Here is a 25,092-nt window from a genome sequence, read left to right as displayed (position 1 = left end):
ACCGCTACTTACGTACAGCAAGAATGCAGTTTTGCATGGTCTGGCAAATTATCTCTTACTCTTCTTGAGATTCTTTAAGGGAACATAAATAAAAGCTCAGTATATTTCATCTATGCCCCTGAAACACCAAATAATACTGGTACTGGTTGCCTGCAGAGGGTCAAGCCAGTAAATGCACACATACCTACTTTGGACCTGCACTGATTCGGGGAAAAAAAATCAAACTGAACTGTAGGCATTAAAAACTAATGGCATAAATTGGTTATTTAAAGCCAATATTGATTTGTTGCCAGACTCTGCATCTCAACAATTGCACTTGAGTGTCCATTTACTTTGCTCAGAAATAAATATTCCTCCCCAGCTGCGTGCGCTCTCTGTAAGGGAAGAATCAGTTTTCACCGCTGGCCAAGGGACGGGCTGTTATCTCAAGCCACGTGGTTCATTGATTTATCATGGTGGTGTAAGCACAGAAATGTAAAGGGATGCTGTCATGATCATTTATTTAAAAGGTTTTTTTGGAAGAAGAATGGTAGTGCTTTCCAGGTAAGAATGTGAGAGGTTCCCTGAGCATTTGAACGTATAGTTAGTTGAGGTGAATTATCTCCATTTCATTTTTCTGTCTGGCAGAGTTAATTTATTTGTACAAAAGTATTTAATGATGCAGAGAGATTGTTATTGGTGGTTTAATTATTGTTTTGATCAAAGCCTCTGTATGGCTGGTAGTACACTTAATAAGATAATCATACTTTTTCATCTGTTAATGAGTCTTTGGAGTATTCCCAGCGCAGATTTAAGTCTTCATCTTTTTCCCGCTCTTGGTTTAATTTCTGTGGGTTTTTTGGCTTGCATGATGAAACGAGGTGTGCAGCTCCACTGCTGTTTATAATCTGTCTTCCTCATCTGAGCAGGGCTGATCAGAATTTTCTAAAACTGAGAAACATTTATAATTTGGAGAAAAAAAATGGCTTTGCCCATAAATTGAAACAAAGAAACAGGATATTTGCTCTTAGGTAAATGGCAATATTGCTTTTGCATAATCTTGTGGCAGTCTGAGCTTTGCCAAAAGGAAGCATATTGCCTACCTTTCTTTCTCACTCACATATTTCAAAGAAATACATTTCCTCTACCTCCTTCCAAAAGCTAATTAGTATTACAGTCCAATGAAGGAAAATACTGATAATAGTCAGTATCCTGGACTTAATCTTAGCAAGGGAACACACTGACTTGAGTAAAGGGTACTTGCATATTTGCCGTTGATCATAACTACCTTGTAGGTATGTTGAATTGTATTAGAAACTGGGAAGTGCTTAGAAATGCTAAGAGGAGAACCATAAAAGAGCAAAGTTGGCATCACATAAATAGAGGTGCTTTGCTTCTCTGTAGAGACGACTATTCCAGTTGTTCCAGTGATGTGTGTTTCAAGTTGTCCCACACTCAGCTTTCCTCTACTTCGTGACTACTTGTTTTCACTCCATTTCATTTTTTTCTGGGTTTAGAGGTTCATATTGAAGCCAATATGTTTGTGCTCCAGTGGTGCAGATACCAAGGTGGCTACACTGCAGAAACCTATGGGCCATGAGGGATGCGGGGAGGCCACTGGCATCTGAATGCTGGTGCACACAGTCTGCCAGGTGAATTGGCCTGAGAGCTAGGAAATTCCTCCTCCTCCTCCTCTGGAATCTCTTGATGCCATGCAAGAACACCCTACGTTTACACCAACCCATCCTGGAGTACGACGCTTCCCTCTGTTTGCCTGTTGTGCTACTATCACTTGTTAGCTGGACATTTCATAGAAACTGGAGGAGTTACAAGCCTTGCAGAAGCCCAAAGTGAAAGCCATGCAGTGAAATCCCACCCAGTGTTTAAAGCCTGCAGTTAAAAATAAATCAAGAAAGCAAACTCAAGGAGTTAAAGAGAAATGCAATCCGACTGTAATATTAGATTCCAAAGCTATCCAAGAAGCCTGATCTGGTTATTTAAACCATTTTACCTTTTTGGAGATAAGACGAAGCAAATCTTTTCCACACCTTTATATTCTTCCAGCAAAAAGTCAGTGTTTTCTTAAGCATGCATGAGCTTTAGTTTCATGTGAAGAGGTTTCTTCTATCGTGAGAGCAGAACAGCCTTAACCATACCTTGTGATGCTGCTGGAGTGGTTCCACGCAGCTGCCTGAGGCCAGAGGCTCTCCTTGGTCAGTTTTTAATGCTTCACACCAGCTTACTTTACAGCGCACAGTTGTGCTGTGGTGTCCAAGAGCACCCATACACCTCTCACTGCAGTCCATAAGCATTTTGTAGGAGACCTCACCTCTCTTAGATGGTTGGCAGGGCTTCATAGAGGTTAAGCATGCAACAGTCCCTGTGTAGTGCTTGAGAGATGCATCCATCTCCTTACTGGTACATCTTAGGGAGCATCATTGGGAACTGCAGGAAATACAAAACAAATCCTACTGTTTGTCAGTATGCACTCCGTGTATGAAGCAAACAGCTAGAAGAGATCCCTTCTGCACAGGAGCTGCACGGTACGTTCTGCACCAGTGACATGCAGTAAGCATCACGTGCTTTGGGGCTTAGAACAACCTGCATTACAGAGTATGTTAGTCCAGATTTGCTTGCAGAGCTGGGTGATGGTTCTTTGTTCATTCCTTGTGAGGGCTTCTTCAGGAGTGCCTCACTGCCTTGTACCCAATAAGTGCTTCACTTCACCTCAGAAAGCTGCCAGCTTCCAGAGGCCAAAGGAGATCTGCTAACATTCTGGAACTTAGAAAGAAAGGACTGGAAGGAACTAGAATGGAGGAACAGGGCTTTCTGTAGCTTCTTGTCTTTTATCTGGTATTGCAGGCCTGCTGAGTTAGAAACAGTTTCCTATTCAGTATGCATGAGGAACTGGGGAAGGGGCATCAGCCACATCTGTCTGTGAGTATCTCGGGGGCACTGTGTGGTTCCTAAATCTTTCTTCCCCTAAAGCTCCCACTGTAGCTTAAGAGGTTCTCTCATTTCCACTGTGACATGTATAACGTATCCTACATCTGGAAAGTCTTCAATTATGCAAAAAAAGGGAAAAGGGGCAAGTATTCTAATGGCCAGCAAGGGAAATATAAGGACACCCTATCCCATGAGGAAGGTGTAGGGTGGTGTAAAGCTGCTCTATCTTATTAGGGGCAGCCTTAAACCATTATCAAAACTTCCAAAGATAGCTTCTGCTGGTAGGCTGGAGAGAGAAAGTATTTTTACATTCACCTTTGCAGAACAGCATTTAAGATATGTGCTCATGTGCTTTTATCTCCAGCTTTGTGCAGGGAGACTTAGAAAAGGAACAGGATTCCAGACCTGAAGTACTGGACTGTCTTCAGGCTCAGCTTGAGGATTGTGTCACGACATCTGTGACTTGTTTCCTTTACAGAAAGGGTTCAGCCTTCTGTCATTATTCAAGTTAAGTCTAAATAACCTAAACGAAGCACAAGGAGAAAAAAAAATGTATATGAAAAGTGAACAGCATCATGGAAGATTTCTTTTATGTACTTGTTTTCCTTAAAGTACTGAGAATGGATTTGTACTTTAAAAAAAAAAAAAAAAACAACAAAACAAACAACCCAGGTGAGGTGAAATGATATTAATATGGAGTGATTAAAATTGAGATTGTAGAAGTCAGATGAAATGAGAAAGAAGCAGAAATGCAGATGAAAAAAGCGGCTACATGTAAAAGAGCATGCCTGGAAATGGAACTGGAAAGAAGGCAGACAGATATCTCAAGCTGCAGGGACCCATTCAGAGATGCATCCAGCTGCATGTGACCTGAAACCTGTTGTGCCAAGTCTGGACTTCAGCAGCAGGCAAGAGCAAACCCCTTGGACCTCAGCTGCTGCTTCCTTTCATCTTGCCCACGGCAGGGGGGTTGAAACTAGATATCTTTGAGGTCCTTTTCCACCCAGGCCATTCTATGATTCCATTCTATGATCTTATGGCTCAGCTTGATCAGTCACATCTGCATGCTGATGGAATGCCTTGGAAAGAAAGCTGACGTGCCAATGCCTGGCACCTGCTGCATGCTCTGGAGCACTTTTTGCGAGGCCATGGCTGGAAGTGGGTGCACCGAGTTGCACTCATGCTGTGTGCAGTCAGTGTGCTGCTGCAGCTGCAGAGGGGAGGTCTGAACAGCTCATCCTGTGCATCTGTGTTAAGGTTGGGGATGGACAGAATGCCTGTCACAGGGCTGCCAGCTGAGCAACTCGCCAACCTTAAACCTGACGTCATTTGCAGACTCTGTACAGCCTGAAATAGGGAGAGAGAAGCAGAAGTCCAGGGATGTCACAGGGGGTGCCATTTTCTTCTGGCATAGAGAGTGTCTGATGCATTGACCTCAGAAACTCCAACGACAGCCACCTCATTTCAGCAAATGCATCTGGTTGCTGTCCCCAGAGCTGTGTGTGCTGCCCATGGGAACATGGAGGGCACTGAGTATCAGCAAGTCTTCGTTGGCTTTTGTTCTCTAGCACTGTAGAATTCTGTGTATTTTGGAATGAGACACGCAGTTCTAAGCCAGTAGCTGAAGAGATTCAGCAGCATTTGCAGAAATCCTACAAAGTAAGTTGACAGCCCTGAGCTGAGCTCCTGGTGTGGCTGTGGCAGCCTGGCTCTGTCAGGTCCCTCCGGGCAACCTAAGCTCTCACTGTGCCCCTGTGCTTGGTTTCATAGAATCATAGACTTGTTTGAGTTGGAAGGGACCTTTAAAGGCCATCTGACCCAACTCCCCTGCAATGAACAAGGACACCCACAGCTCCATCAGGTGATCAGAGCCACGTCCAGCCTGACTCTGAATGACTCCAAGGATGGGGTGTCCGCCACCTCTCTGGGCAACCTGTGCCAGTGCCTCACCGCCCTTATGGTAAAAAAATTCCTAATATTCAGTCTAATTCTTCCCTTTTAGTTTGAAACCATTTCTCCTTGCTTTGTCACCACAGACCCTGTTGAAGAGTCTGTCCCCTTCTTTCTTACAACCCCTTTGGATACCTACAGGCCGCTCTCAGCTCTCCCCGCAGCCTTTTCTTCTCCATGCTGCACAGCCCCAGCTCTCAGCCTGTCCCCACAAGGAGGTGTTCCATTCCATCGGTCATTTTTGTGACCCTCCTCTGGATGCAATCCAACAGGTCCGTATCTCTCCTGTACTAAGGATGCAGTACTCCAGGCGAGGGCTCACCAGCGGAGGAGCGGAGGGGCAGGACCCCTCCCTCGCCCTGCTGGCCGCGCCGTTTTTGCTGCAGCCCAGGATAGCGGTTTCCTTCACAAATACCCACTTCTGTCCCATTTCCTTAACATAAGGGAGCGACGGAGATCCCGGGACCCCCATCCCGCACGGCGAGACCCCCCTCCAGCTGACGGCCCGTGCCCGGAGGCTTTGTGCGGAGCGCTGCGAGAGCCGCGGGATGCTGCGGGCATCGCTGCGCCCACGGACCGCGTTCCTCCCAGGGGCGAGCGGAGCTTTGCTCGCCCCCGGGAAGGACGCGCTGAGATGTCGGTGCTCTCTGCAGCCGCGCGGCTTCCGTTAGCGGCTGGAGCAGGTGAACGGGTGGGCAGCCGGGCCGCGACGGGGGAAAGGCGGCGGGTTCGGGAGAGACCCGGAGCGCCCGAAAAGCCGCGAGGGGAGGGGAGAGGAGGGCGGGGGGGGGGGGGGGGGGGAGAGGCAGCGGCGGGCGCATGCGCTCTGCCGGGCCGTGCCATATTGGAATGAGGCGGCGAGCGGAGCGCTGGGGAGCCGGAGCCCCGGGAACGGCGGAGGGCTGGAAAAACTCTCCGCAGGTGAGGCGAGGGGCGGCGGCGTCCGCCGGTGGGCAGACCGGGTCGGCCCGCAGCTGGTGGGGACGTTTTGCCGGCGGAGCGCGGGGCCCACAGGGTTTTTCCGGGCTCCCGAAGTTTGGATGCGGGGAAAAAAGGCGGCGAGGGAGGAGGAGGAGGGAGGAGAAGGAGAAGGAAAAGGGAGGAGGAGGCGGCAGGAGGCAGGCGCGGCGGGGAGACGGCAGTGCGGGGGGAGCAGCGCCCCTTCGGTCGCGTCGCGGAGCGATGCGCGGGGCTGCCCGGCGCGCAACTCGGCGCGCTCCCGCTAGGAGCCCCGTCCCGCGGCACGCCCGGCCCCGACTTGCGCTCCCCGCGCCCGCCCCGCCCGAACGGCCTCGCGGGAACTTTGTGCGCCCCGCGTCTTTGCCGCTCCTCGCCCCGCGCCCGCGGGGGGCCCGAGCCCACCGAGCGCCTCGCGCTCGCCCCTCTCCCCTTCAAAATGGCGGTGGAGGGGGACCTTTAAACGCCGCTCCGCGCTTCTCCGCACCCCCACCCGGCCCGGCCGTGCCCCGGCGCGCGTCCCGCCCGGCGGCCGTCGGCGGGCAGAGCGGCGCGGCCGTTCCCGAGGCCGCTTCCCGCAGCGCCGCCGCGGGGCCTGCGCGTCCGCGTCGTGTGCGCGCCCGGCGCTGCGCTCCGCTCCATTCCGCTCCTCGCGGCTCCGGCCTTTGTCCTGCGGAGCCGCTGCCGGGCCGGGCCGGGTCCCGGGGATGCGCGGCGGGGCGCGGGGCGGGGCGGGGGGCGCGGCCGGGCGGTGCCGCGCGAGTTCCCGAACTTGGGACCGCGGCTCCGCCGTGAGCGGTAGGAATAGCGAGAGCAGCGGGAGGCGGCGCGCGGCCGTGCGGCTGCGGTCCCGCGCGATCCCGCCCGGCCCCGTTCGTTCGGCTGAGGGCCGGCGCTGCCGCTTCGAGCGCGTTACGCCCGCGGAAACTTGTTGCCGCCGTAGCGGGGCCTCACGCGGCCTCTCTGTGCGGGACGCTCCGGCCGCCTGGCTTTAGGGCGGCGCGGGGCTGCGGCACCTGTCCCGGGACCCGCCGCGCCGCGAGGAGCGCTGTGCGGGACGGCGCTCGGACGGACCGTCGCGGCGGTATCGGGGCCGGGCGGGACGCGGTCCGTCCCCGCGCGCCGGCTGGGGCCGGTGGTTTGGAGCAGCCCGTCCCGGGGCCGGGGAAACCGATGCGGAGATGAGAACGTACCAATTGTCGGCGAAGTGTGCTGTTCCTGCGTGGCCGTTGTTGCTGCCGTAGGGTTTGCAGATTAAAAAAAAAAAAAAGAACGAGCGAGCATCCATCCGTCTGAGAGATTGGCTGCAGGAGGAGAGCTCAGGGGCTTCCTGCCCTCGCTCAGCCATTTCCTCTTTTACTTTTGGTTTGCGAATCGGTGCTGTGATTGAAAGGTGAGAAGATCTGGTTCTTCCCGGAGCTGCCGGCTTCCAGGCACGGCAAGATTCCCGCTGCCCTTCTGACCCGCTGGGGGCTGTGCTCTGCGATCCCCATCTCTGAGCTGTGTGCTGGCACTGTGTGTGCTGAGCCCTGGGTGCCGGGGCACTGTGTGTGCACATATAGCAGGCGGGCACTGCACTGATCCATGCCGTTCTTCCTCCGCGGCTTTTTCGCCCTCTGCTCTTAATTTACCACTGCTGAAGGAAGAGAGTACCGCAGAAGCACGTTTGGTAACGCGTTGTATCGCCTGCCTGGTTATGTTGTCCTGAGGCAGCTTTGATCGCAGCGTTTGCCGTGTGTGCTGCTTGGTGCTGCCCGGCTGAAGGCACTGCCCTCAGGTGGTGCTGTGCAGGCACCGGGGCTCAATGACACCGTGCTGTGACAGCCTGCTGAGTGAGGAGAGCTGGGAGGTGTTTGGTGAGGGGTGTTCTGGTAGGGGATAATATTGCAGAAGAAAGTTGCATTTGTGTAACGGTGTTTTTCATTTAATTATGCGCTTTGACTGACTTGAATCCCTCGTTTTTTCCAGCGCTCAGTTTTCTCTATGTTGATAAACCCTATGAAGGAAGCAGGACTTTAGCTATTGTTTATTTGATTTTAAATTGTTTTTGGTTCCAAGAGTGTGTTTTATTTATATCTATCTATCTATGTATATATTTATATATATATAAATATATATATATATAGGCAGACATACTCTCACGTGTTGGTTGTTTTTATTTTTTGTCCTAATGTTTGGTTCCAGATGTGCCCCTATGAAGTAGTGAACTATGAAGTAGCGAGCTGTTCTGGTGGTGCATTACTGTGAGTGATGAGATGTGCCCAGCGCAGTCCTTTGGGCTACCAGAGCCCTGCCACTGCCTGCAAGCCTGCAGCATCACAGGCCGTGCTGTTTTGTTCTGGGATCAGCTCTTCTCATTGCTCTGCAAAGCATTGCCTTGAGTGCAACTGATGCCCTCAGAAATAAGGGAAGCACAGGTTCATTGGAAGTGTTACGTACCTTTAGTTAGTGCTGTTTACCCAGCTGGACTCATTAACTCCTTTTAAACCAAGGCAGCAGTGAGTACAGACGTGAAAGCTCTCCCTGCTTCCAGGGCACTTTTCCTCCTGTACTTGCAGAACAGAACTGAGCCATGTGAGCGGCTGGGCTGTTTGGTCCAGCAGCTGATAACTGAAGTCTGTTTTCTAAGGTGGTTGTTACATCTTAAATTATGTATCTGTTAAACTTAAAAATATCTTATCTTAAAAATAGGTTTGAAGGATCAGAGGGAGAATTCTGAGTTCTCATTGCTCTTTTGGCCAAATATTGCTCTTTGTTTGAATGTGCTCTCATGCAAACTGAAGAGTGTATTTTGTCACTCCTCTTAATGAAAACCAGTGTTTTTGGGGAAGCAGCTTGGCTAAGTGCTTGAGTTCAGCATCACCATTGATAGCAAGCCAGTTCTAGATAATTCCAGCCTAAGCACCAGTGTGGAGGGATGATGTGCAACAGTTGGCTGGTTTGGTTTCATTTTCTCAACCAGCTCGGCTTCTTTCAGTAGGAGACAGTGGTGGAAACTGAAAAACCAGGGTAGATTGCCTTTTGTTCTTCCAGTCCGGGTACAAAACTGAGACAGGAATGTAATATCTGGGAGGACGAGGTGATGAGAACAACAATCAGCTCTCCTCACTGAAGTTAATGTTCCTTGGTTTAACTCTTTATGCATCTTAAATTGAAATGTTGTCTTTGCACCTGCTTTTCTGAGATACGAATGTTACTTAGCTAGGTAAAATGAAAGTGCAGTTTTTATTACTAATTGGAGTCCAATTTCCATTTAAGTGCAGCTTGATGTAAATTATAACTCTTAGGATTATCCAGTGAGAAATACAGAATTACCTTTTTATAGGAAAGCTGAGATTTTTATTTAAGTGTTCAGACAATCTATTGCCTTTCTGCCTTATTTCCAAACAGTGGTTGAATCGTACTGGGAACTGTTTTTAGCCTATTGAGAACTGGCAGTATTTCACAGGCTAATAGGCTTTTGTTTAAAGTAATTAATATAAATGCCATTCCTTTGTGTTCTTACATAGATAGCAGCACCAAGATATGCTTTGTCAGTCTTGATCATGCTGATATGCAAATGTGAGTGATATGTAACATAACAAAGCAGTGTAACAACTGCTTCTCAGCTGCTGTGGGCTCCTTCCTAGCAGAGCAGCAGTGCTGGTGCTTCTGGTCGGTGTCCTTGCGCAGTGTTGCAGAGCACGCAGCGGCCAGCCCAGCGCTGTGTGTTGGACTCTGGAGGCCAATCCATGCTTTGTTTTCTGCTCTAAAGGGAGGAGTGTGTTTTATCACAACACAAAAACTTCCAACAAGCCACATGGCAGAATCCACTTTAATCTATTACAATTAACCCTTTTCAGTTCCTACAAGAATAGAGGTACTTGAAAGAGAAACGCCAGCATGGCCACTGCTGGGGGTGGCTGGGAGCTCTCTGCTGCAGGAGGAAGTGGCTGCACCTCAGGCTGAAGCTACAGCTAACCCTTCTGTATTCTTACTGTACCAGTTAGGATTTTACATGTCTCCTACCCGTCCTCAGCTCCGCTGTCCGAGCCCATCACTGCCTTTGATTGCATCTCCTGCTCTTGTAGCCAGCACTGCCTGCTGTGTCAGGGTGCAGGTGTGCTTTGGGTTGATAGAATTGTAACACCTTTTCTGTTTTCTTCTCCATTCTTTGGGGTGAGCACAGAGCTGATGCTCAGAGAGAATTAGTCATAACAATTTCAAAATCTTCAGTTGCAGCAGCTGATTTAGGTCTTATTGTAGGCAAGGTCATTTCTTTCTCCATGTCTTATTACTCTGCCTTTAATTTATCCTCTTATTATCCTTCCATGGTTCTTAGCAACCAACATCAATTTTTCACTTCTTACACAGTTCTGTGTAGTGTTAAAATTTTGTGTTTCTTTCACATTTCTGCACTTGTCTGGATTACTGGAAAAGCAGGACTAGGTACAAGCTCGTTAGTCCTTGTATTAATATTGTGAAAAATGAGTTGTCTTCCTGACATCATCACCTATCTTTATAACTGGCCATCAGGATAGGAGATGACCTTCCAGAGAATGCTCCGAAATGCTTCAGGTCTGTGTAGATAATAACAGAAGGACAGTGGTGTGTCTTTGCACCCCAAGCATGGGCAGGTTTGCTTTCCTCAGCAGTTGTGCGTGCAGTGAGGGTGCCGCAGTCGTGCTGGGTTGTCTCCTTGCTGCTTGGAGCAGGCACTTCTGTTCTGCCAGGCAGCACAAGGAGCAGGGGCTCCCCGGGTATATACCAGAAATGCTGCTACCATTTGCTATGTATAATAGCTATACTGTTTGCTATTTCCATTCTGATTTTGAGCACCTCTGCACCTGAGGTGCCTGTTAAAGTTGGTTTTGGCCTTACTGGGTTGTGTCATATCCTGATGAAAACTGTTACTGTTTTCTTCTGTTACATATCCTGAAAACTGTTACTTCTCCCATTCTCCCAGTCCTTGGGTGAAGTGTTTGTGCTTAGGTCTGCTCTGCTGATGTTGGCATTGAGTTTAACACTGATACTGTCTCCATTGAGAAAACACCATGCAGAATTTCTCAGGTTGTAAGATTTTAAAAATGCTGTTATAGAGCTGTGTGTGCCAGGCTCCCAGCCATGCAGCAGTGCGGGTGCATCACCCATACAAATGCCCTGACCATTTTCCCAGGGCCCCTTTCACAAGCCCATTTCTTCCCTCGGCAGCTTTCTGTTCATTTTGTGCCTCTCTGCTGTGCTGCCTCCAACCCCTGTGCAGAGGAACATGCTTATGTCTCCAGTCAGAAGGCCATTTCCATCAGTGTGAGAGCTAACGTGGTGCCCTGTAACAGTTTGGGTTTTGACACTGCAGAGGTGCAGAGCTCAGCTTGGGAATGCTGTGAGGCAGTGTTTTTTCCTAGGCCAGGCTCAGCCCATAGGTGTGAGGTGCTGTAATTTCCACCCAGCACCACACTTTCCCCTGGATGTTTTGCTAGCAATTGAATATCCATACAGAGCAAATAGAGGGAGATCTGGGGTGTCACCAGAAGTGTCTGGTTTTCTGTCCATCACACAACGACAGTTTGGGCAAGGATGCTGAGGTCTTATGGCTTTGACGTAATTATGGAGCAGTGAATTACCCAGTGCTGTAGAATTACCCCATGTCCCAGTGTGGTGGGGCCCTTGGTGCATGGTGAGGTGAGGGCCCCCGCCTGTGGAGCCCATTGAGGAGATGGACTGAATGAGGTTCAACAAGGTCAAATGCGAGGTGCTGCGCCTCGGTTGGAACAAGCCCAGATATGTGTACAGAATGGGAGAACAACTCTTCAGCAGCAGCACTGTGAAGAAGGTCTTGTGGGTCCTGATGGGTGAAAAGCGGGGCGTGAGCCAACAGTGTGCTCTTGCTGCCCAGAAGACCAACTGCATCCTGAGCTGCATTAACAGGGAAGGGATTGTCCCCTCTGCTCTGCCCTTGTGAGGCATCACCTGCTGTGCTGCATCTGGGCCTGGGGGCCCCAGCACAAGAGAGACATGGAACTGATGGAGCTGGGCCAGAGGATGGCCACCAGGATGCTCAGAGGACTGGAGCACCTCTCCTATGTAGACAGGATTAGGAAAATTGGGGTGTTCAGCATGGAGAAGGCTCCGAGGAGGCCTTGCTGCAACCTTTCAGTACTTGAGGAAAGTTAATAAACAGGAGGGAGAATGACTTCCTACAACAATAGGAAAAGGGGGAATGTTTTTAAATTGAAAGAGGGAAGTCTCAGGTCAGATATTAGGAAGGAATTCTTTATTCAGAAGATGGTGATGCCCTGGCACAGCTGCCCAAAGCTGTGGGTGCCCATCCCTGGAGGGGCCCTGGGCAGCCTGAGCCAGAGGGAGCAGCCAGCAGGGTGGGGAGCTGTGAGGTCCCTTCCAGCTTAAGCCATTCTGTGATCCTACCATTTCTTTAAAACAAGCAAGGAAGTGATTTTTGTTTTTATTTTCCCATATGATCAGGAGCACATTTAAAATTGACTCTTATGGTGGAAGCGTGTGCTGACAGTAAATACTGGAACTTCTGGTGGCTTGTGCTCTGCAGCAGACTTCCACGGGCCTGTGGCTAACTGTGGAGATTGGCATGGGTGAAGGAAATTCTGGAGACCTCATGAGAGGAGTCCCTAAGGTGGCATTGTCAGGAAGAGGGTGTCATTTGATTTTCAGAGACATTTTGTATTGCATCCTGCTGCGCAATTAAAGATGTCTGTCTGATTTAATTACCGTGTCTAAGATTCCAAAGTTGGAACTGAGTGGAAGCCTCTTATATCTCTTTCATATTAACATTTTAATAACAGAAATAAAGTTGTATGTGCCAGCAGAGTGATGCCTGAAAAAAAATCCACTCAAGTTTGGGGGGAAGATACTGCACAAATAATAAAATGGAAAAAAAAAAAATTGTTTGGATTTCAGAACAATTTTATGAGTGTAAATATTCCAGCAGCATCAAGCTTCGAAATCGTACTCCTAAAAATAAAGGAATCTTTTGTAGCTGCTCTCTGTCTCTTAAGCCCTTGGGCTCCAGTCTTGTTTTTGACTCTGAACAAACATAAGTGAAAAAGAAGTCTTAAAATGACAACTGATTTTCATGTAGTTGCATCACTGCTGATGCTGTGGTAGCAGGCACGCCTGCGCTCCCTACGAGATGCTCACTGAGACCTGTGCTGTTGCAGTCCCCAGGCCTTTATTTGTGCCTCTTGGGATTTAAAAGTTGTATTGTTGAAAGCTGTTGTCTCTTTGTTTTTTTTTTTCCCCCTAAGCTTTAGTTATTTGTTAGAGGAGGAACAGGAAGGAAGCATATTGTTTCATGCACGATAACAAAGGCAAGGCCATATTTTTCTGACATTGCCTGGAGAGAGAGAATTTCATCACATAGCATGGCTCACAGAGCCGCAATTCTGTGCGTAAAAGCAGTGGAGGAAGCTGCTCTGCCATCCCAGTGTGTGGGTGCAGAGGGTGGGAGGTTTCAGGGGTCCATGGGGGCCTTCAGGAGCGCTGTGTTTTGACATCTGAAGTTTCTAGAAATTAATATACCCAGTAACACCTATTCTGGCTTCAGAACCAACCCAGTGTGTGTGTTTTTCCCAGTTTTCTAGATTTAGCATGCCGCATTTAAAGCCTTCTTGCTCCAAAATGTTCTTAGCCACTTATGAACCTTAACGTACTGAACAGGAAGGGCTTGGCTGCTGCTTTACACCAGAAGTGTGTTCTGTGATCCAGTCTGTGAGCTGAGAAATAGCTGTGTTCCTGGGCTCCCAGCTCCTTGTTATTGCTGCTTGGGCACGGAGTTGCAAGGTGTGCTAAGCCTTGTGATGGAGCTTGGTGATGATTTTGGCATCCATTCAGGCACAGAGAGGAATTCTTTGGGTTATTGTTGCAACATTCCTCCTGTAGATATTTGTTTCTTTCCATTAAAAACATAATTGGCGATCTGAACTGAAACCCCTTGGAGACAAAAAAGTGAATTGGAAAGCAGTGGGAGAACTCAGGGCTGCAGCATGAGGGTGGACCTCAGCCGTACGCAGCCTCCCCTGCTGAAGTTAGTTAGCCCTGTGAGCACAGAGGAGAGCACGGGAGCACAGCAAGGAGTGTGCAGGGGTGTGATTAAAACACACAACAATGTTTTCAGTGTGGTTTAAAGACAGAACAAACAGTGCTTTTTGAAGCAGTCTGCTTTCTATGTGAAGTTTCTACTGCTTAAGATTATTGATTTCTTTTCCCAGGGGAAACACTTTTTATGAAGATGCAAAGGGATTCTGGTGGTGTCACCGCCAGCGTATTGTGACACAGACATTGCTTGCATGGGCAGCTTGGCGGGCAGTTTTCCTTTTAAAAATGGAAGGCAGAAAAAGAGATGGGCTTGTGTACAGCAGGGATTGGTTCCAGCATTGGCCCTGGGGTTGGACTCGACGATCTCTGGAGGTCCCTTCCAACCCCTACGATTCTGTGATTCTGTGGTGATGCCTCCCCTGGCTCGAGCTACAGGTGCTGCTCTGGGTAGCACTCAGAAACCCAGCTCTTCCCCAGTACTTGGGAGCTCAGCATTACAATTTGAAGTACTGTAAGAAACCGTGCCATGTTCTTGTTGTATTGGATGTGTATATGCTCACTGCTTGCAAGTTCATAGACAAGCTTCTGCTACTAAGAAAATTCATTCTTCCCTCGTTTTGTCTTTTGCTTGGTATACCTGGTGCCTGCTTGCCTGTTTTTATAGAATAGCTTGTGCTGCCAGTTCAGTTGCTTTCGTAAAGCTAATAATTAAACAAATGTGCAATTAGAAACTGAAAGCAGCTATGCTTTCAGCTAGAGAGAGCAAGTGTATAATCACACTGCTCATCCAAACGGCTTCCTGGGAGCATCAGGTTGGTGGAAACCCATGCATTTGCATTTTGAATGCAAAAAAAAAAGGTCACAATTCTTTCAGCAAAAATCACCTTTTTCTACCAAAGATGGGTGTGCTCGCTTCCACCCAGTCAGGTCTGAAATGGGAAGCACAGGTGGCCCATGGTTTGGAAAAGTTCATAAGTGACAGGGGTTGGGAAGATCAGGGCCTTACTGTGCTGCAAACACACAGCAGCACATCCTCCTCTTTTTGTTTTCCTGCTGCCTCCGCTTGCTAGTCAACCACGAGCTGCTGACTCCTAGCAGGATGGTTTTCCCTACTTCTCTTAAATGTCCCTGTGCCGTGAGTTTCTTACCTTGGTCAGGAAGACTTGGTGTGACTGCTCCTGAACCTGACTTTATCAAAATATTGCTGCACCTTTGAAAGTGCAGTAGTAACTAACATTTTCTGACTGTTTTTCCATGAATCTCCGTTAATTTTGGTTTAAGAAACAGCAGGAGCTTAGGCTGAGGCTGCTCCTGGGGATGTAGGCATTGCGCTGGATAAAATGTAGCACTGGGAAACCGAGCTTAGCTGGGTTAGCTCTCCCTCTGAGCCGCTGCCTCTCCTGGGGAAGAAAGGCCGAGACCGATGCAGTTGGCTCACTGTTAAAGCAGCACAAATGCTCCAGCAAGGGCTGAGAATTGTAGCGGGCAGGAGGCGGGACACATCTTCTGGGGCTCTGCAGGCTGCCTGTCGGGTTTTAAACACTGACATGGAATACTGTGTTAGAACAGGAATGAGATCACATCTGCCCAAATGCAGGAAGCCCTTAACAATTCTGTGGAGCGGCATGAGGAAGGTTAGATTTCCTCTCTGCAATTTCAATGGGTTTGATTTGCTTGCAGTGCACAAGATGTAATGATTTGCACTGCTTACCTGCAGCTCTTGCTTGGAGACCCTCCTTAGCAGCATTTTCCTTCTGAAGACAAAAGCAAGTAAAAGGATAAGAAGAACTGCAGCTTTGGACTGTTGAAGTTTTTCGTTGTCATCTGGATGTAGTTGCAATGAATAGTTTCCTCCTTTAGTTAAACTGGTGGTGTGTTTAATTTTGTTCCTGATGGTTAAGTCGGGTTTCTGGCCAGTATGAAATCTGCAAAGAGCACGTGAGAAAGGCTGTCATTGCTGCCTTCTGCACCTGGGCCTGTGTTAGGCCTTGTGGCAGGTTTTACAGCCTTGGCTTTGGAACTCCCAGCCCGAGCTGTCCTCACACAGGCAACTGCAGCTCTGTCACACACCTGTCTTGCTCTGTTAGCAATGATGCAGGGACAGGCATCCTCCTTGCATCTTGTCAGGGTACGCGAGGCACTCGCACTGCTCAAATGTGCAGTGGCTCCTGTAGGAGTTCTCGTGCCACACATCCCTCCTTGGAGGTTTTCAAGAACCGTGGAGATGCAGCACCAAGGGAAGTGGTGGCGTAGTGGCATGGTGAGAGTGGGTTGGTGGTTGGACTTTGGAAGTATCCATGATCCTTCCAGCCATCCAGCTTTCAACACACACGACCCAGGTGGCTTCCAGCTACCTGCCATAACCAATGATTACTTCGGAGAAATTGATGTGCTCTACAAATTTCTATCTTCCCTCTGCTTGATGACAGTTTCTCCTAACCATCAAGTCTTCTGTCTGTGGAATATTCTCCCCCTGAATTTTGTGTAATCCATGTATCCAAGATATACATGTTTTGTAAGATATGCGCATGTGTGTGTGTAAAGCTGAAAGATGCTTCACCAAGCAGGTGAGAAGTTGGATGTTGAGTCTTGTTTGAGATGTAATCTAGGACAAAATGTTGATAAATATGTTTTAATAATGTAATAAGCACTTTAAGGCTCATCACTTAATGTATTTTAATAACCGTGGTGGCAGCCAGAACTTGCTGCTGGTGGAAGTGCTCTCCAGAGGTCACATAGAAAAGCTGGGCAGAGATGCTGAGTCAGGAAGGTGTGGGTGAGTTCCTGTGCCGGGTTCTCAGGAAGCGCTGACATGTCCCACATGCTCAGGGCACTGCTGGGCCATGAGTGCTGGGACCATGCTGAGCTCTTGATCCCTCCAAGCTCTGCTTCAGTCTCCATGACATGTCGCCATGTCTCAGCCTATGTGACATCACGGCACAGCAGTGTCTCACTGAGGGGGTTCTCCTCGGGGTACCGTTCTGCTGCACCAGGAGTACTGTGTCCAGGCGAGTCTGTGTCCCAGGGTCTGCACTGCAGGTGGAGATGCTTTTAGAAAGGACTTAATTCCCTTTAGCTTTTAAAAATGCACTCCTGCATTGTGTCCTCAGTGATGGGGAGAAGTATGTGCTGTTAGAGTTAGAGGTTCTTGGCAGCTTTCCTGTTCGTAAGATCTGCAGCAGGAGCTGGTAGCCCCATACTGCTGAAGCCTGAAGTGGCAGTGAGGAGTAAACTCAGTTCTCACTTCCTACCAACAACTTCCCAGCAGCATTGGATGTCAGCAGTTTTATTTAGATACTGGTATTGGTTTCATTTAGTTCTACTATAAATTAATAAGTCCTGATTGCATTCAATTTAACTCCCGCTTTACTTAGTCCTGTTGCATTTATTGTCTTAAATGTCAGTGCTGCTACAGATGATGGAAACAGATTTGTGCACCCTCTGCCTGGATTGCTATCTGTAATGATGAGTAAAAGCTGCCCTAAGAGAATTGTGATTTTTCTTCTTTTTTTTTTTCTGGACAAGGTTTCAGTTTAAGAACAGGAGGATGTTCCTAAAAGCTGCTGTCATTGAAGTGTTGGTGGGGTAGCTCTGAGTTCTCTACAGTAGGTGTCTGTGCTGTGATCTCTCTGTTGCAACTGCTGCAGATGGAGCAGCTCCAAACAAATTAACCTTGGGCAGGGTGGTTTGCTCAAGCCGAGAATGTGTCCAGTGCTGCGTGGTATCACTGAGCTGCTCTCAGATGTCTGCATTCAGTGACAGCTAAATCAGAACTCACTGAGTTTTTGGTAATTTGGATGAACAAAGTATGCAGTTTTAGTTTCAGCAGTGCTGTGCATTACTGTCTGACTGCTCTTTGTCATACTTGGGTCTGTGGCTCTGTTAAATGAGAGCTGCTCAGGTGGCATTGCCACCTGAACCCAGGGCTGGCTGTGCTTGTGCCAACAGCAGTGGCTGTGGCTCTGAGGCAGGGAGGCCACACCAAAAAGACAAGCTGGGTGTATGGCAGCTCTTGTTCCCTTTCCTCTGGAGGAGATGTGGGAGGGGAGGTGGCTCCGTGCCTCCATCTCAGGAGAGGGGCTGCAGCTCACAGCCGGTCCTGCTGCGCTCTGGAGTCAGTGGTCCTCTTGTTACACTGGCCAGTAGGAGACTGTTGCACTTACGTGTTGCTGCTCTTTGTATGTGTTTGGCACAGGTCCCAGGAGAGATTGCCCACACTCACCATTCCAAACCAGACCCAGCACGGTAAGCCAAAGGGAGAGGAGTTACCTTCAGTAAGATAAAGGAGAGGTGGCCCAAGGAGAAATGTTAATGTCACCAAACTGACTTTATCTTGTATCCTAGGCAACAAGTGGGATGGCCAGGCTGAAAAACCATTGCCTTCTCAAGTGGAAGAGACGGTGCTGTGTGCCAGGAGCCCTGGGGCCACCTGGCTGTGGTGTTGTGGGTGTTCCCAGCTCCTGGGCGAGGCATCCTTGGTGGTGCTGTGGGTCAGCAGAGGGCAGTCCTGCTTGGCAAGAGCTGAGAGCCTGGAGGTGAACATGGCTGTGCATGCTAGTGCAAGGCCGATGGTGTCCTGCAGCTGGGGCTTGTTGCTGAGGCAGTCCTGTTGTGGTGGATTTGGCATCTTCAGTGTAACATATGGTGTATTTTCCAGGTAAAATCAAGTTGATGTTTTTCCATTTATGAGTAATGTTTAATGGATCTGACCAAGTTGACTGCATAGTGCAGGATAGTTGTCCAAAGCTGCTGATAGCTCTAGATAACTTATTTCCTATTCTGTTCAATGAATGTTAAGGGGAGAAAGTAAGATATCCCCTGAGCCTAAACTGATAAAACATAAGGCTGAGTTATCTGATACTGGACTTTGTTCAGCTGAAGAATGCGTCACAGGACAGGCGCTCAGCTCCTGTGTCCTTACTGACAGTGACCGATGGATGTGACTCAGACTCTAAATGGCAAACTGGTTCTTGTATTGATTGAAATGCGTCTGTTCCTTGCTGAGGGAGAAGGGAAAAGTTTGATTTGGTGAGTGCAGATGCATTTCCATATTATGCTATGTATGAATGGAACATCAGTTTTCAGTCCATCTTGTTTTCCATGTTAAGAGTCCACGCTTAATGAAATTGTGGTACCTTTAAAAGCAGCTGATTTCATTTTCATATAACACAAGAAGCTACAGTACGTTTTTTCTCCTAACAGTTTTTCCCTTGGAACCAGCAGATGCTGTCGGGTTTAGGTCTTACGTGAGTTTCAGAGGTTCCAAACTCTGCTGCAGTGTAAACACAGCTGGTAGTGAGTGAAGAGTGTAGTAGGCTCCAGTCTTCTGTGAAATGTACAAGTTTAGTGTCAGTGCAATAATAGATACATATTTTATTAATTTCTAGTCTGCCTGTCAGCCCTGGCAGACTAAGTTGATGAAAAACACTACATGCCTGGCCTTCCCTTAGTCAGTAATGGATGGGAATGGGGAGCACTGTTGGAGCTTGGTGGAGAGAAAAAATGCATGTTCTGGTCATCCAGAGGAACAGATGAAGGGGCTCCTTCCTCAGTAGGAATGGAGGCCATGTTTGTAATGATGTGCAAGCCACATGACTAATGCTTGTTAAATTAGTAATAAATCCACACTGATCAGTTCAGTGGTAGTCCCACAAAGCCCAAGCTGTCTTCCCACATCTTCTCTTGCCATGGTGCAGGATGAGCTATACATCAGGTGCCAGCAGACCTACCAGCTCAGCTGGAGCTGGGCTCAGCCTCTGTGCCTGCACGTGCCCCGCTCTGTGCAGCAGGCCCTAGGAGCTGTGTCACAGGTTGGTCCTGCCTGGGAAGGCTGGGGAATTTAGCGAACAGAGAAAGTGAACATTTTGTACTCCTTGCTCTGTGTTTTATGGACCAAGCTTAAGTATTTCTTACTCCATGGTGCTGTACTCTGCAAAACAGGCATTACTGCCCCGGCAGAGATGGAAATTGATGTTATGTGATAGCTGGGGTGCTGAGGCACTAACGGATCTAGAAATGGCTAGAGTTTGGAAAAGTCATTCATCTTGCTGCTGGGATAGAAGGCTGTAGCCAGTGGGGTGGATGTGCAGCAGTTTCCTGTTAGCAATTAAGAAATTAGCTAATCAGCCATCATTAGATCTCAATTGCTGACACATTTTTAGCACAGGCCTGGGGGTTTCAGAGGGTCAGTACTTGTGAGAAGCATACCAAGGTGAAATGCAGAAACAAAAGCAATATTTGTATTTGTATGTGTATCTGTGCAAATCAACACATCTTCACCGGTACAACACTGCTGAGAAGCAGATGGAAGTCATGCTGGAATAAGGATGTGTTACGTGAGTTTCCGGATAATTATGTGGAAGAAACAGTCCTTGCTTGAAGCAAGGGGTTGTGTAATCAGGATGTGTGGCTCTGGGGATGTCAGCACGGGCAGAAGGACTTCAGCCCTTTGAAACAGCAGGGCTTCAGTGTGCGTGAAGTAATAAAAGTGGAGCTGAAGCTTTCCTGCTTTCAGTAGACCTACGTCTTTAGGAAAATGAAGTGGCTATTTTCCTTCCTTAAGACTGAAATAATCAGGTGTATTGCCTTTAGAAGAGGGGGTGAATTTCTTTCAGCAAGAAAATGGATTGTTTTCAGTAAATAAGCTATGGTGAGCACCATGTGGTAAATGCAGTGTTTTCTGCCTAAATCAATCATCTTTACAGGCCTTTTTCTGCATTAGCACGTTGTGATTTGACTTACTGATGGTGCAGTCCTTGCCCAGCCTCCCTCGAGCCTGGTCCTTATGCCCAAGGCCTGGTGCACACAGAGAGGTGCGAAAGACCTTGTCCTGAGACTAACAGCAATCAGGGTTTCACTGAGACAGTTAACCACCACCATGCTGTCTCAATCCAGGCGTACAGACACCTGGTTCAGTAGACCCAAATCTTAGTTGTATGAGTCAATCATCTTACCCCATAAGTAGCAAGCAGCCCAAGAAGCCCTTGGAGAGTTCCTGCTGCAGCGGGCTGTGCACCAGCATCACGCCTTGAGTAGGGATCCCCAGGGAGGTTACTGAACGTGTGCACAGAAATTCACCAGGATGTGGTGATCCCTACTGACAGGTCATTGGTAAGTGAGTTACTGTTTTTGAGCTGTACTGGCTTTGCTAAGATTTGAGCTCAGATTCGCTGTGCACCCCCACCCTCTGTATAGCAAACAGTCAAGGATATTTAGCCGTTTCAGATCTTGTTAAGGTGTGCTGTTATCATTGTTCAAATTACCAGCTTAGATCCATTTATATCAATAAATATATTTCTTCCTTCTTCTTACAAGTGAAGTGCACAGTGCTTTGGTCTCCTTCCATGACAGAAAAATAAAAATAAGAGCTTTGAATTTTACATTTTTGTGCTGTAGTTCCTTCCACAGAGTTTCATCTGGCTCTGCAGGCAGGTGATGTCCAACATGGTACAAATATTGGTGTTATTTCTATATGCTTCTTCCCGTTTTCTGTTCTGTGATGGTTCGGGCTGTTCTGTACAGTGAGTGGTTGATCTGTTTTGCCATGTGCCACGTTCTGCACTTTCACTCCTTGAGCCTCTAGGAGACAAGGGGAAATGAAGGGACACACTACTGATTTAGGAAGGGCACTGTGTGTGAATTGCACAGAAGTGAGATGCAGTGTTTTCTCCTCCTACTGAGAGTTTTCAAATGTAGGTCTGTCAGGAGCTATGGAGCAATGTTCAGTTCCAGTTACCTGTTGGGTGGCAGGCTGGAAATAACAGAGTTACACAGATGGGGAACTTTAGGCAAAGCCTCTAGCATTGGACAGACATATGAAATTGTAGGGGAACTGGAGGTGCTTAGTGCTGAAACCTATGTGAGAATGCAGATTAAGATGATAAAATATGTTCTTCCTCTGAGAAAGAGGGTTGTTGAGCTAGCGTTGTTACTGGTATACAGCTACAGGTTTTCTTTTTTCCATTTCTGCCCATCTGACTTCATCTTCTGGTTAACAGACATGTTTCTTGGTTGTGTTAAAAGTTTGTTTCTTGATTAACCTGCTTAGAAATCATGCCATTTGCCGTGGCATAATGCTCAGGTATAAGATAATTAGGTTACCAAACGTTTGCACTTCTGCCATGCAGATGAGTGTCCGTAAAGCTTTGCATCTGACGTGCACCCTTCCCATGCAGGGGGTCACTGAGGGAATACTGAAGCACACAAGTGCTTTGTGGTCACAAGAGAAAATTAGTACAACAGATTTTCTGCAATTTTTAAGCACAACTTTCAGCATTACCCAGAGGAAGTCCTTTGGCTGTTGCCACCTGTGCTGGCACAAGCATTTTTGAAACAGGGTTCAGATGAGAACGTGAGGAGGTGGATAGATTAAAAACTGTTGGTTCTGCTGGGCTCTGGGACCCTGTGGTGTCTCACTGGAGGTTTGCAATGGATCACAAATGGTCTGGTCACTACCTGGTAAGTAGGGACACGGCCTGGCCACAGTCTTCTGCTGGGCTTTGCTGCGGGAGTTTGCTCCAGGGAGATGTGTAGTGTGGGGTAGGAGTGAGCGAGTGGCTGTGGCAATGGCTTCTTGGAATCGTGCAGGCTTGCTTATGTGTGGAAATCATAATCCAGAATGCTCACAAAGCTTTCGAAATTGGACAGTGGTACTGTCTGGAAGCAGCCAACCTCTTAAAGTAGTGTAGTCAGCAGGAGCAGGAGGTGATAGTCTAGCTGTGCTCAGCTCTGGAGAGGTCTTCAGTGTTGTGTTCTGTTTTGGGCCCCTCGCTATAAGAAAGACACGGAGGCCCTGGAGAGCATTCAGAGAAGGGCAGTGGACCTGTGGGGGGTTCTGGAGCACAAGTCTTATGAGAAGCAGCTGAGGGAACTGAGAGTTGGAAGCATCAGCTGCACCCCTGGGCCTTCTGGGCAGCCCTGAGCTTATCCCAGCTCTGTGTGCACGATATGGGCCACGTGCAGCCAGCAGGTCATTTTCCTTCTCAGAGGCTGGATTTTACTGCGGAAACTGACATGCTAATGAATGAGCTCATAATTAATGTCAATGAGAGTGTAACTCACTTGTTATTGACTAACGTAGTGATCTTGATAGAAGCATGTGGGGATTCGTGTCATCGTGTAAGACTGAGTGTGGAAAGTTGAAGATAGAGAACAGGAAAAACCACAGAGAACTAACAACAGGGAAAGTGTGTATAGGAATATACAGCATTAATTATAGAAATAAGAACTGCAGAGTTCATGGATGCAGAAGGTGAATAAGCTCTGTGTGACAGAGGTGCAGTGTGATGAGTTCATTTGAACTGAAGGAAACCCTCGGATCCTGAAGGAAGCTGGGGATGTGGAGCTGGGATGCCCGTGGTGTTGTCTTAGTTTCAGCTGGTAACAAACAAGAGGTTTTGTGTGCTGTTGCTTGTAAAAATGAGGCCTGCATAGGAAGCTTGGTCTGAATTCTTCCTCTATCTTCTTTACTTCCAGTTTGAGGTGCCAGAAAGCGTGCACTGTATTGCGCAGTAAAAAGCGTTTGCTACTGCAGCATGTTGTAGATCAGTAAAATAAAGCCCCAAATGTTTTGCTAAAGCATTTCATTTGCTTGGGCATCAATCCTTTGGGGAAGTCTCTAGATCTACTAGTTAATGCCCATAAGGGAAAATGGTGTTTCAGAAGCAACTGCCTATGTTCTGGTGCTTGTTCTTTCTTTCATCTTTTCTCCTCAGATTTGGAGAACATTGCTATGGTTGCTATGATCCCACCCGTTTCTTTTTTTCTCCTGCTTCCCCGCACACCCAATTTTATGTGTGCCAATGGAAAGAGCTTAACGCGCTTTCCTTCTTGGAGCTTTTCTTATCAAATTTAAGCTTTCCAGGCATGATAAAATGCTTCTGCAGTTAGGGAATCGAGTGGGGCTCAAAAATAATCTTTTTCTTGTTGTCCAAGGATTATTCTGGTGTTACTGCTCTTGAATGCAGACAACACTGAGGATGAAACAATGCTATTTGCAAAGCAGTGTGCAATCACTGCAACCAAAAATGTTGAGAAAGTGACTAGTAACACTGAATGAGCACGCATAGCAGATAATGTGCTCAGAATCCTGTGGTCTGGAGAGAAAGATTGCTCAGTCCACCTTCCTCAAGATTTCAGACCAAGGTTTTTCAGGAGGAAAGCTCCTGCTCCCCCTGACCCTTTGCATCCACAGCACTTGAAGGGCAAACTGTATTTGTGTGATTGAGCCACCAGTGCTGCGTGGCCCTGCAAGGCTGTAGGGCTGTGGGCTTTTGCAACTGAAGTGCTTGCTTAGGAATACAGGATCCAAAGCTGCAGCACCGGTGGGCTCAGAGGTGTCAGTGTGGTTTGTGGTGATCTGTCAGGCTGTTTGGTGCAAGCCTGTTCCTTAGGGAGACCTCACCAGGCTGGACTTCTGGCTGCTTGGCCAATATATGCTTGTCCTGACGGCTGGTTCATGGGTATGGTGCAGGCATGGCATGGCAGCAGGCATCTTCCTCTCCTTCTCACACGGGCAACTTCTCATTTAGACAGCTACCAGTCACAGTGTTGTTTTGCTCAGCAGGTGACACAGCCCACTGCTACCATAACCTTGCTGTGGTCCGTCACAGTCTTCAGCTTTGCTTTCTTCCCCTGAGAATCTGCAGAAACGATCCAGCCCCCTGTGACAAAGTGCCTCCTGCACCTTAAGTCCAAGGATTAAAATTAACCCAGGTCTGGGAACTGCAGGACACATTCCTAATGCATGCTGCTGCTCTTCTGTGGGAGAGAAATAGCTGGCACAGATCATCTGCAGCACAAATCTCTGAAATAAGTTCTGCAGAATTAAAATTCAGGTTGGGGTTATGCAGATTGCCTTATTTGAATATTGAAATCTTCTTTAGCTTTTTGATGACTGCTTTATCATTGTTTTCCATATATATGCAATGATGCTCATTTACAGCCTTTCCCCAATCAGTTCTACAGCAAATACCACTGCTATAAATAAAATGTCATTTGCAGGAGACAGAGTTTTGTAAGTTAAATGAGGAAGAAATATTCCCTTTGAAGGAAATGCTAGCCATGATCAGTTGGTTTCTGTGCTGGATTATTAAAAGGGGTGGTGAAGTGGCCATTCCCTGCTCTTCTTCCTTGACGCTGGTCAGGGAATACTGGCTTTTTTTCTTTTTTTTTTTTTGGTAGTGTTTCAGGAAGATTGTCTAAAAAAAGGAG

The 25,092-nt window shown here is 48.0% G+C and overlaps 1 protein-coding gene and 1 long non-coding RNA gene across 3 annotated transcripts in view; one reads left to right on the top strand and one right to left on the bottom strand.

Moving 5' to 3' along the window:
- Window positions 1-297: 297 nt before the first annotated feature.
- LOC122162754 lies at window positions 298-7,141 on the bottom strand. Its single transcript, XR_006169687.1, has 3 exons — window positions 7,026-7,141; window positions 2,309-2,424; window positions 298-930 (listed from the first exon to the last, which is right to left on the bottom strand). It is a non-coding gene; the product is annotated as an uncharacterized LOC122162754 (long non-coding RNA).
- SFMBT1 (Scm like with four mbt domains 1) overlaps window positions 5,734-25,092 on the top strand; it is a 65,477-nt gene continuing 46,118 nt past the window's right edge. For both annotated transcript variants that reach the window (XM_042823326.1, XM_042823323.1), the window contains exon 1: window positions 5,734-5,796. The gene's annotated coding sequence lies outside the window, so the exon portion shown is untranslated. The remainder of the gene's footprint in view (window positions 5,797-25,092) is intronic.

Source organism: Centrocercus urophasianus, unplaced genomic scaffold, assembly GCF_019232065.1.
Source record: "Centrocercus urophasianus isolate 14NV4802_14NV808 unplaced genomic scaffold, USGS_Curo_1.0 seq_22, whole genome shotgun sequence".
In the NCBI taxonomy this organism is placed as follows: Eukaryota; Metazoa; Chordata; class Aves; order Galliformes; family Phasianidae; genus Centrocercus; species Centrocercus urophasianus.
This window is presented reverse-complemented; position numbering and strand designations above follow the sequence as displayed.